Raw genomic sequence first — 12,095 nt, 5'->3', positions numbered from 1 at the left:
TCATTTGAAGATAGAGCCTCTGAAGGCAAAACCGGGTCAACTGCCGCTTCAACCTTTTGAATTTCGTCAGGCATGGATTCAGATGGTTCATCTTCAATGATAGGTGCTTCGGCTGACCACCTGAGCGGGCCAGCCGGATTCTCAACTGGTGAAGGACTTGGCAGGAGTTTTTGATATCTAGGAGGAAGTTGCGCTCGTAAAATCGGGCGATCTTCCAAAACTCTTTTAGCCTCGTCTAAGAAGGGACAACGGTGGATGGCATGGTCGCCTTCACACAGTCTGCAGGGAAATCTAGCTTTCCCTCTCTGTCCTGTGGCTTCACTTTCACTAGTTGACGGTGTGCTGTCAACATGACTATCCGAGGTTGATGCCACCGAATTGTGCAAATGGGGAGACCAGTCCCTTAGTATCCGAGGGATGCAGGGACAATCTCTGTGGAAGTGGTCTCCCTTGCATATGACACATGGCGATTTAGGCCTAGTCAGTGCTGTGTGTGGATTTTTGTCAGACGACACTTGTTTGCCCCCAGTCACTTTTGGCTCCTTCTTCTTCTTCTCTTTCTTCTTCTTTTCCTTCTTCTCCTTAGGAACTTGGTTTTTTGTTTTACCAGTTCCGTCAAGCGAAGAGGAAGGGGGAGAGGAAGAATTAGATGAAGTAGAAGGCTAGTGGGTAACTCTGGTCTGGTCTAACTGTTGATTCGACTATTCAGGAATAGTGGTGTTTTGAACAACATTAGTTGAGAAGAGCCAGATAGGCAAGCCTTTTGTCAGTCCTGGAAGCGACAATGTGGCCATATGGGGCGCTCCAACATCTCCCCAAGAGGAGAAGGGACTAGGATTTCCACCAAGGGGAATTCCTTGGTTGGAGGGCTCCATTTTCTCAACTGAAAGATCAACGCGGGAATAAGGGGTGATTGTTCCGTTTAAAATAAATTTTAACGACGCTTTAGACACAACTTGCTTTTTCAATTTTAAAGAGTCAAGAAAAAGCTAAAGATGACTCTAGTCTCCTTCAATGTTTTAACGAGCCCGAAGTGACAAATGCTCGGATGGACTTTTTCCGTTATAGAGTCTGAAAAAGGCCAAAAGGAACTGCTCTGGAGTTCTAGGTAGAGGGTGTGCCAAACTTTTCGCAAAACCGCAGAATACTTTTTAAGGTACGGGCGGTCGATCTTCCTGAATGCTGTGTTCAGTGCATTGCGATCAGTAGGGCGGCCGACACGGCTTCCTAAGGATAAAGGTTTTATGCCTATAGGGGTCTCCCAATATATACTCGACGGTACGTGGGAGCACAATCCGTACTGGCGCTATCGTCCCTCAGGAGGAATCACCCACCATCAGCGAGATCGACAATCACCAGGCTTTACGACGCCGGAACACGTCTCTAGCCTAGACCTCTATGTTGTGCGTTAAGTTACAAAGCGTTGTTAAGTTCATTCAATTTATTTTAGGTTGATCTTTTTAGAAGTTTGCCTTTTGAGGTTCACCACGAGATGTATGATACAATTCCTAAATGCAGTCTAAAGATGATAAGCAAGCTTTATATCTTTTCAACTATGAAAATCCTAGCTACAAAGGGAAAAGAAAGACACCATCTTTTCTCAAAGAGAAATCAGCACACTCTAATGCACTTTTCCTAAATCAAACATGCAAACTATCAAGATGCAAATGCACAATGCAAGTGTTTGTTTTCCGCTTTCTTAATATTGATGCCTAAAAAGAAAGCTTTTTGCACAACTTTGAATTTGCTTTTAAATGACTAATACAAACAAGTTCACTTTTTCGAAATCAGAAAGGGTAGAAGAGATTACAACACTTAACGATTTTCGAAATGAATACTTGTTTTGACACTCAAAAGAGACAAACTCAAACCAAAAGCAAAAATGAATGTATAACCAACTGTAAACAGCCAATGAACTCTCTCCTAAGATCACAATCAGCAGATCTGAATCAAGGGCTACAGGACGATTATTTCACTCTTGCAAAGGAAAACTGTAAATGACGCCACAAACACATAAAAACACTCACAGTATTTTTGTACAAAAGGAGGCGGAATTTAGGCAGAGAAAAGGGGTTATCAGACAGGTACCTATGCTGGTTACAGGCTGCAAAAATCAGAGATCAAAACAAGGCAAAACAGAGCAGAGAACCCCAGCTGCACAAGGCCTAACTGGATCAACGCACCCCTAACACAGAGGTTTTGACATTCAGCGCAGGTAGCCTTCACGGGACCTGCGTTGAAATGCAGAACCTCTTCACAGAGTCTGCGCTGAAAGAGAAACGAGAGTTTCTCACTGGGTTCTGGGTCACAGTTTGCTGATTAATCTACGGTTTCAGGCCAAATAAAAGCAACAAGCAAGGTACAATCAAAGGGATGCTTTGAGGGAGGGCTAAGATCTATCACAAAGGATCATCAAATCATTTGTGAGTCCATTGTTCAGATCATAGACAAATCCAGTGATTGGATCAAAGCAGCAGCTCTCTACTTTGCATCTGAGAATAGCAGATGCAGTTCGATTGTTGCTGTTGAGTCTATGAAACAAACAATGATAGAAACACAAATAAAATGACTAAACAGATCTCCCCAGCGGAGTCGCCAATTTGTTTTGGGGAAAAATGCCTATGCAGGACGATCCTATCCACCTAAGGTGTGACAATGCCTTAGCAACAAACAGAGACAGCTATTCTAGTATTCTTCCTTTATGAAATGAGAATGAAGAGAGATGGATGGACCAACCGGTGTCTTCCGTTTGTCCCTCGATCCGGTTTCTCTTCTCTTTGGGAGTTCCCAGCTACTTGCCTTCTCGCTCGCCCAGCTTCAACAGGTCCCTACAAGATCACAAGAAGAGAACACTACACAAAGACATAGATTCATATTCATAACTAGTTCAGGATTAGAAATAAACTAAACATACTAATGCAATCATACATCAAAGACACATCAGCATATAGGAGAAACCAAGATAGCTTTATTGATGAATAACAAGGTTCAGGAAGAGATACAACCAAGAAGGCTCCAATCCAGCATCTCCTTCCCAGCAAATGAAATTCCTATCTTCACCTCCCTTCAAAGCATTAAGCTCCCAATGATTCCAATCTCAAACCAACAGCAATTCTTTGCAATAAAAAAATTCCAGCCTTTAGATCTCATGGAGGAGAGATCCATATATAGATGTTTGGAGAGAGGATGAGTCAGCTTGAGATCTGACTAGTGTCCTCTCCCTCTGTCAGTTCTTGCTTCCACTTGGAGGTTCTTGCTTCCACTTGGAGATTGAGAACCTCTTACTCATCACTAGTCGAATTCACTGAGGCAAGTGTCATTTGAGGAAGATTCCGGAAGCTTCTAGGGTCTTGACACCTTGTTGAATGAACTTGCCATTTGTCAATTCCCGCTCAGTGCACCCTGGTAGTGCTTCTACCTGCGTTGCAGTGCAGGTAGCCAGTGCAGACTTTGCATTTCAGCGCAGACAGCTAGTGGAGCCTCTGAATTGATCTTGAATTGACTTGTTTTTGAGCAGTTTCTGGTGGAGAACTTCTGTGAATTTCTGTGGTTTGTTAGCCTTGTTCCTCTAGGGGTAGGAACAACATGTTTAGGGACTTTGGATCCCTTAGATTATGGACATTTCATGCTTATAGCTGTAAGGCACAAAAATGTCTATAACACCCAGGGTGCGGAAACCTAGTTCTAGCACCCTCCCATACTACTTCGAGTGAGACCTCAGCCCACACTCCGCGGACTATTTCCGAAAGGGCCAGTAGTACCGAGATTTGCTTGGCTAAATCACCTATGAACCTAGGTCAGGCCCATACAAGCCAACAAGTGGTTCCGTTGCCGGGACTGGGATTTGCATAAAGGATGTTTGATGTCGTGCCACTGGAATCCAACAAAGAAAGAAATTGAAGAGTGGTTGGACAAGAAGATTCACTAGTTCGCGGCGCAGGAAAACAGAAATCCGCGAGTAATTAAGGAATAGTGGTTGGAGCGCTACTTGTATATGGAAATCCACGAAATTTTCTTTGCATCCTTTCCTTCTGAGCTATATGAGTGGATCGCGAAGTTAGTAGACATCCAGGGAAGGTGTAGGCTCGACAAACCAATAGTGTGGACTCCGAAATTAGTGCACAGACTAGAAGCGTCAGGAGATAAGATCGCGCGAGCTGTGGACCGTTGGCTCAAACGAATAATAGGAGGATTTATCACTAAGTTCACGGTAGACATGACCGTCAGCTACAATGAGGCAGAGCGAAGTTTTCTCAAGGAACCGCGAGGTAAGTATATTAAATCTATGAACACTTGGATTAAGATGCTATTCTGAGAAAACCGGGTTATGCGAATAAATTAATGTTTGGGACTGCGTGAAGTGGGAAGATCTACAGAAGCGGAAGTAGTGAAGAATTGGAAACCAATACCTTAATTTTACCCTCATGGGAAAGTGAGGAAGAGCTTGCAAAAGTTTCTTCGAGAAGCACAGTCAGTCTGATAAAGCAATGTATTCCGTGTTTACCACCTCCACCCACACCACCACCCGTCTCACCCTCCTCACCTCCATCTCCACCCACCCCACCTCCACCACCACCACATTTCAATATGGTGAGTGCAATCAAACTACCGGTATTTAGAGGAGTGGGAAATGAAGATCCAAACCAATTTTGGTTCGTGGTAAGAGTAGTATGGGAAGCACAGGGCGTCATGGATGATATTATTAAAAAGGCTACACTAGTAAGCGTGTTGCAGGATCATGCATTAACATGGTATATCAAGCATACTAATGACCACCCGAACACAGGAATCGTAGAGATCCAGGCCACACTGAACAGGGAGTTTAGCAAACCAAAATCAGAAACACAATCAATCATCGGGTTTAAGGAGATTGTGATGCTCATGGGAAAGAGCCCTAGGATTTGGGCCAAAAGCTAAAGAGTATGCTCCGCGAAGCCAATATGACATTAACGGATGCATAGCATTGCGCATGATTTGTGGCCTCACTTACGCCACACTTAAGGACGGTGTTGTCACAGCAAAAACTTTCCGCCCAGGCAGAAGCATTGGAGATGGCAATGAGATTAGATGAGACCCCTATACAAGACCCTGGTTTGGGAGTCCAACAAATCCACGCACAACTACAGAATTTGTGTCTGGAAATGCAAAGTTTGAAACAGGACAAGACACCTTGGTCGGAGGTGCATGAGGAAGTATGGTGCATAAAATGCAAAGGCCAAGGGCACGACAAGGACCACTGTCTAGTGTTCGCGAACTACTTGGCAAGAGGAGGGCCGATGCCGTTAAGACCGGAGGCATAGGCAGGGCCGAGCACGACGTCTGCACTATGGTGCGCGATATTCCAGATAGGAGGAAAACGCACTACAGATAATTGTCATCTATTGCAGAAGTATACGTAGACATCCTAGCAATTGTTTTGTAATTTCTGCAGGTCAGTAGGCAATGATGAATGCACCTGCCGAAGCTACGAATTAATGATGGATCAGAATCTTGCCTAAAGGGTGTAGACTGAAATGCGAGCCCTCGACCCAAATGTAGGGATGGCGCAAGCTAGATTTCAGGGGCGCGGTCGAGGTCGAGGTGGAATGGGACCGGGAAGCGGTCGCAGACAACTAATTTGTTACAATTGTGGAGGGCCAAGGCACTATGCCCATGATTGTACAAACCCAACAAGGACATCATGTTGGTACTGTACTCAGTTTGATCATGAGGTAGAAGATTTCCCTTCACTGATAGCAAGGATGCACAAAAAGGGGGTACTCCAGCCCCCTCTGACTCAGAATTTACAAATGATGAGGTCTGAGCTGCACCAAGAAGACCCGAATGTAAACATGATGCTCAGGATCGGTATGGCCACGGGAGATGATAAAGGAAAGCAGCGCGAAGAAAGTGTGTGGGTTCATAAGGCTCCTAAAAAGGAACCCGAGTTTGATATAGAACGCACAAAGGAGACATTCATGGAAGCTAAGAAGAGCTTCATGGAGGCCTCCACTTCAGGTAGTAAGGATCAACTAGAACCAGGGATGGATCCTTCAATGCTCACTACCTTTCTAGAGACATGCATGAAACTGTTGCGTGATAGCAAGGCAATCAAAGGACTACAGGAACTTATCACTAGGTGCACGGGGTCAGGAGAACCGCACGTGGTCCAGAAATTGGGAAAGCATGCATTGCGCATAGGAATGGAAATGAGGTTGACTGCGCAAATCAGCAAATATGAAATGGATCAGGTAATCCTGGATCTGGGTTCGGACGCGAATGTACTACCAAAGCAAACATGGGAACGCATGGGTAGACCCGTGTTACAATGGTCCCCTATTCAGTTACGAATGGTGAACCAACAGAAGATTTTGCCCATGGGAAGATTGCAAGGGGTAACAGTCGATATTGAAGGTGTGAGCGCGCAGGCGGATTTTGAAGTGATAGAGATTTTCGATGACAGTAATCCCTATCCCACGCTACTAGGAATAGACTGGGCCACCGATATGAACAGAGTCATAAATCTGAAGAAGCGCTACCGCTAGATCTAGCTGAAGGAGTGCGATACACTGAACTGGTGCGCGACAATGATAGTGATGACGATCTTGATTATATTTACAAGATAACAGCGCGAGAAGAGGATTGGGTGAATCTGACTGCAGATGGAAGTATTTCGTGGAATCACAAAATTTCCTGCACTTTGAATTCAGATGAAGAGATAGAGTGATGGTAGAATCGATTGCATGAAGTAACAACGCTGAGCTGCAACATGATGACTAGATCACTACGTTGTGTGACAACAGAGGCAAGGGAGCTGCTGACATATGATGGATTGTTAGCGGTGGATGAATTTCTGAACAAATTTGAAAGCACAGTACCAGAATAGCAGCGATTCGATGCGCTGAAGTGGGCACTGTGCACAACACCTGCATGATGGTGGGGTACACATCAAGGAAAATTCGAGGATTGGCGCGAATGCAGAAGGATGATGCACCTACGGTTTGGAAAACCCCAACTTCGAATGAAAGCCAACTAGCAAGGGCAGGACAACTTGCGTGCCCACCTTTCCTGATGGGTACAGACATATGTTGTACATCCAGCACAAATGTACGCCACCCCCAGACTAGAGAATTGAAACAAACCATAATAGCAGGAAAGGCGATGCATGCTACCAATTCTCCATGACGAAGCATTCGATAAGGTGTGTGGAGTATTGAACAAGATTCACCAGGCAAGACGAACTGATTGGGACCTGTGCGTACCAGTGGTTCAATGGGCCTATAGGACCATGTGCAAAACCCTGAATGTGGAGATGATTCCAAAGGTGCGGAACAGAGTGGAGACCGTAATTTCTGAAAAGAATACAGAAAGGAATCCGCACGTAATGGCTCCTGCAGTTGTGACAGTGCACGATGATCAGGAGGAAGAAACCACACATCTATGCGAGGTCAAACATATAAGGATTCCGGCGAGGGAACCTTAGACTTCATGAACTCGAAAAAGACTGGGTATGATTGAGGAAGAAAAGAATTTTGATGGATGCTGAGATCAAGAGGCTGGAAAATGAGATCATGCAAGCATGTCTCGTCGATAAACCAAGGATGACAAGGCAAGATACAGATGATCATACCACTGCATTAGAGGATTATTGTCGAGACTTTATGACTCTGTTGCCATGGCTACGACCACGCCTCACCAGATGCAGTAACCAAGGGAGCGCACTACATACAATAGAACGCGCGGCACTGGGGGTCGCGAAGGCACTTGAGGAGTTTCCACGGACTATACGGAAAGTCGAGTTGAAGTCTCGCACAGGTGATGCGACCACCTAACTAGCCATAGGGAGCACATTCTTAGCACTCCAGGCAGTTGAAAGAGAGCGCAGGACTATAAAAGAGTCTATTTGGGAGCTGCGCAATGATGGAGGTGCACACAGAATCAGCAAGTCACAATGGTCACAACCGCGCATGAGGGGCCACGCAGCCAAGTTGCGGGTCATGAAGTTGGCTGAGAAAAGGAAAAATGAAAAAGCAGCCACGAAGGTAAGGGTTGTCTGCGAGGCAGCAAGGGCAGTCGTGAAACAGGCAAAGGCCGTCGAAGAAGTAGCAGCAGCGCAAGAAACAAGGGCCACCACAAGGCAAGATGAGGAGGGCCAGGACTTGTCTACAAGACAGGGAGTAGAGGGCACAGAAGAAGGTGCGGACCCAGGCACAACTTCCACCCAGCTGAATAGGCCGCATGCCACAGAGAGATTAGGTCCATGAGAAAAGGTCAAGGCATCTAAATTGGCCATCGACCCGATCACATTAACAGAAGGTGACCTCTACGAAATCGGCGACACGGTTCATGAGGTCACCATGGAAGCGCTCCAGGAAGCCATGACAGAGTAGTAGATTGTGTTGGGGGCCCTAGGAGCGCAGCTGCAGGAAATTTAGGTGCGACCCCCACAGGAAGGAACCGTAGCCACATACGGCGCAAAAGGCACATCAGCAGAAGAAAAACTACTACGCATAAAGATGGCCAATACCGTAGTGCTACCGAAAGGAGCACTAACCGTAGAGAAAGAGGATGACAGAGCCGTGGTGGGCAGGATTAAGGGACTTGGCCTAAATCTGGCTGCCCTTGCGCGAGACACATTGTATCAACTGCAGGATGGCATAATAGCAGAGCTCCGTGCCAGGGAGGTCGCGCGATCTAGGTAATGAGTGAGTAGAAGATCAATATCGAACAGCTCAGCCTGTAGCATGACGAATTGGTGTCACAGAACCAACAGATCATGCAAACAGTTGATGAAGCATGCTGGCGAGTCCTAAAGTTGTCCATCATCGTAGACCTACCCACAGAGATGCAGATCCACTGTCTGGAAAGTGGAGTTCGAAGCGCATGCGAGGAAACAACACGAGTACAGTTGGAGTTGAACCTCCAGATTGTTGAGCTGCGGTTGAAGGCGCAACCTTCCACTCCTCCGAAAGTTAGAGAACAATGCGTTAGCATGATTCAAACAGGACTGTAATAAATTGGACGGGGAGTTTAAGACTATACCGGTATGTTGGACCAAGCTTTTGACGTCCTCACATCCTTACAAGAGGACCCCAATATACGACGCCTGGAAATAGAGGCGCGCGAACTGCAGGAGCAGTATGATAATGTAAGGGGAACTACGCAAACAGTCGTCCTCACCCAATGGTTGGCCAAGATGCAACAAGTGACGGTGATAAAAGAGCAAGTGGATGCCGCGAGACAAAAAGAGGAACTTCTCAAGGCGCACTTCTAGCCATGGATTGATGAGGCCTTCACCATTACGGCAGACATTGAGGGCAAGCTCGAACAAATGCAAGGACTCTATGTGCTAAGGTAGGTAGCAAAATCTCACAAAGAAGCATCATAAGAGCACATGCAGCGGGTCCAACAAACCACAGAACAGTGTGTCGCAGACCTCCGAGCAGTATAGGACCAGTTGGAGGGGCTCCGCGCCAAGGTCGCTGCACCAGCAGAGTGACTCGAGATGAGTCACAATGATTGTGTTGGGGGCTTGTTGGGCATGGAATCCCCCCCACAGCATATTTTGGGGCTCAAAGCCCAAGTTTTGGTCAAAGGTTTTGTAAAGACTCCGCAAATTAAGTGCGCGAAGCGCGAAGTATAGGATGAGTCATAGGGTTGTCCGCCCTAAAGTATAGTAATGTAATGTAAACTCATGTCGGTCTACTATAAATAGAGTGAGGCTCTAAGTTGTAAAGGGAGCTAAGGAAGAAGAGAAAAGAGTACGAATGGTTCGAGCCTAGAGTCGAAGTCTAAGTGTATTGGGGCATAGTAGTAGGAAGAGGCTTTGCAGCTGAGTGCGCAGAGGACTAGTAGAGTCTGCAGCTGAGTGCGCAGGGCAGTGTCGAGTCTGTAATCTAGATTGAAGATTAATAAAGAGAAGTTGGTTCCTATTTTTGTGTATCTGTTGTGCATTTCCTTCTTTGCATTTATACTATTTTATTTATCGCACGCACTGATATGATTGTTTAATATGATGTAATAATCATTAGTCTTACATAAACAAGTTAAGTAATCAGACAATAACATATTAAATAGCAAGGGACTTGGATATTATACGGATTGCACCCCGGTAGGACTGCGCGAAAGCAACATCACAGGTTGCAAAGGGATAGCAAGTGTGTGTAGCAATGTGCATGAAGGGTCAAACCGCGGACCTCCAGAAGCTTATCAGACATCCCCAGGGTGTGGAAACCTGGTTCTAGCACCCTCCCATACTACTTCGGGTGAGACCTCAGTCCGCGCTCTGCGGACTGTTTCCGAAAGGGCCATTAGTACTAGGATTTTCTTGGCTAAATCACCTTTGAACCTAGGTCAGGCCCATACAAGTCAACAGGATGAATATGGTATTATTTTCTCTAACATAATATTTGATTTAATGTCTCGTATGAACACGAAAATAGAGGACTACTGCTCAAAAGTTTTGCATAAGGTAGTGTGGTTGAACTCTTCAGTGAGTTGCTTGAGTTGGTGCCAGATATGAGAATTTTTTATATGTTAGAAATAGTGATGCTCCATCATATTTCCTAATCTTCAAAGAGCAGCTTGGATTGATAGATGTGGCCCTCCTAGGTAAGGGTCCTAGATGATCGTGAACACTGAGCATTCTCTTCCCCCTTGTTGAACTCCTAGGGCATAAATGTAGCAGTAAGGGCTCCTAGGGTTGAGGTACCTCTGGAAAATAGGATAGGGTGTGAATCCTTACCCCTGTGGTAAGTCAATCTCAATTGTTATTGCTTTGACAGAGTATAACCGAGTTGGCATCGTACCCACAAGTTGGGCTTGTTGGGATTGGACCTCCCCATCAGGGTAATGGGTTGAGGTGACTTGAGATAGGGTGTGTATCCTTACCCATGTGGTAATTTGATCTCGCTCAAGTCTTGGATGCAGGTGTTCTACCACTTGACTCTTAAGGGTCTTGTTGTAGGATTAACAAACAATAGGATAGATTATGATCCTCAAGTCGATCTCACCTATTATCACTTGACGAGAAGATAAAGTGTGATCCTTGAGTATATTTTGCCTATTGTCCCAGGTCAATAGGATAGAGTGTGATCCTTTCCCTTGTGATAAGTAGATATCGCCTATTGATAGAGGGTGGTAACTTTAGCTACCCTATGATGTCAGATTCTTCTTCTTTAGATTCAATATTGTTCAACATATAGAGTTGGGAAGAGATAAGTCAAGACCAGACATGACTTGATGATGATTATGATTCTATTCAGATGACCGAATTAATTATTGGATATAGGGTGGAATTTGGATTCTCCCCTATGATGATGATTAAGTTGATAGGGTCATAGTTGAAGCTCCCCTATGATGATGATTAAGTTGATAGGGTCGTAGCTGAAGCTCCCTTATGACGATTCTTCTTCTTTAGATTGATACATCATTGTTTAGTTGATGATCAAAGGAAACAAGTTAAGAAGAGATGTGATGATATGGATATTCTTTTGATATAACAAAGATGAAGGTCATGGGACTTGACTTGAAGACTAGTAGGGTTTGGAGGACCAATCTCCCCTACCATTGATAATGGAATATTCTTATTTTATATGACGAGATGAGATGTAGTGATGATACAACTTCTATCGTTATTATATCAAGTCATGGAATCCAAGATGAGATTGTTCCAAGATGAATTCGAGTAGAGCAGAGATGAGATGAGACTATTTATGATGAAAATTTCTCCCTAGCTGAGAGGGATTGTTAACTTTGGCAGCTAGGGAGAAATTCCCTAGCCCACATTTAATTAATAAATATAAGTTTAAGTGATTAAATAAAAATATTTTTATTCTGATCATCAAGGCGACTTCAATCTATTGGAGGGAAAAATATTAATTTGATTTTTTTTTTTTAATTTGTATAAGTCAATCTCATGTCATCTTGACCCCAAAGAGACACCTATTCATATTGGAAATCAAGTATAAATACCTCATTGGGGTGATCTCCAAAAGCAGTTTGAATGGATCTGATATTTTCAGAGGCTTCTCTCCTTATGGATTCTTGTAAGGGTTATGGTTCAGAATTACACTTCACTCTGCCTCAGGATGACTCTCTCTCTCTTCGTATTGGTT

Source organism: Pinus tabuliformis, chromosome 6 (genome assembly GCF_031772625.1).
Source record: "Pinus tabuliformis cultivar Carrire ecotype Pingquan chromosome 6, CPIR1, whole genome shotgun sequence".
Lineage (NCBI taxonomy): Eukaryota > Viridiplantae > Streptophyta > Pinopsida > Pinales > Pinaceae > Pinus > Pinus tabuliformis.
This window is presented reverse-complemented; position numbering follows the sequence as displayed.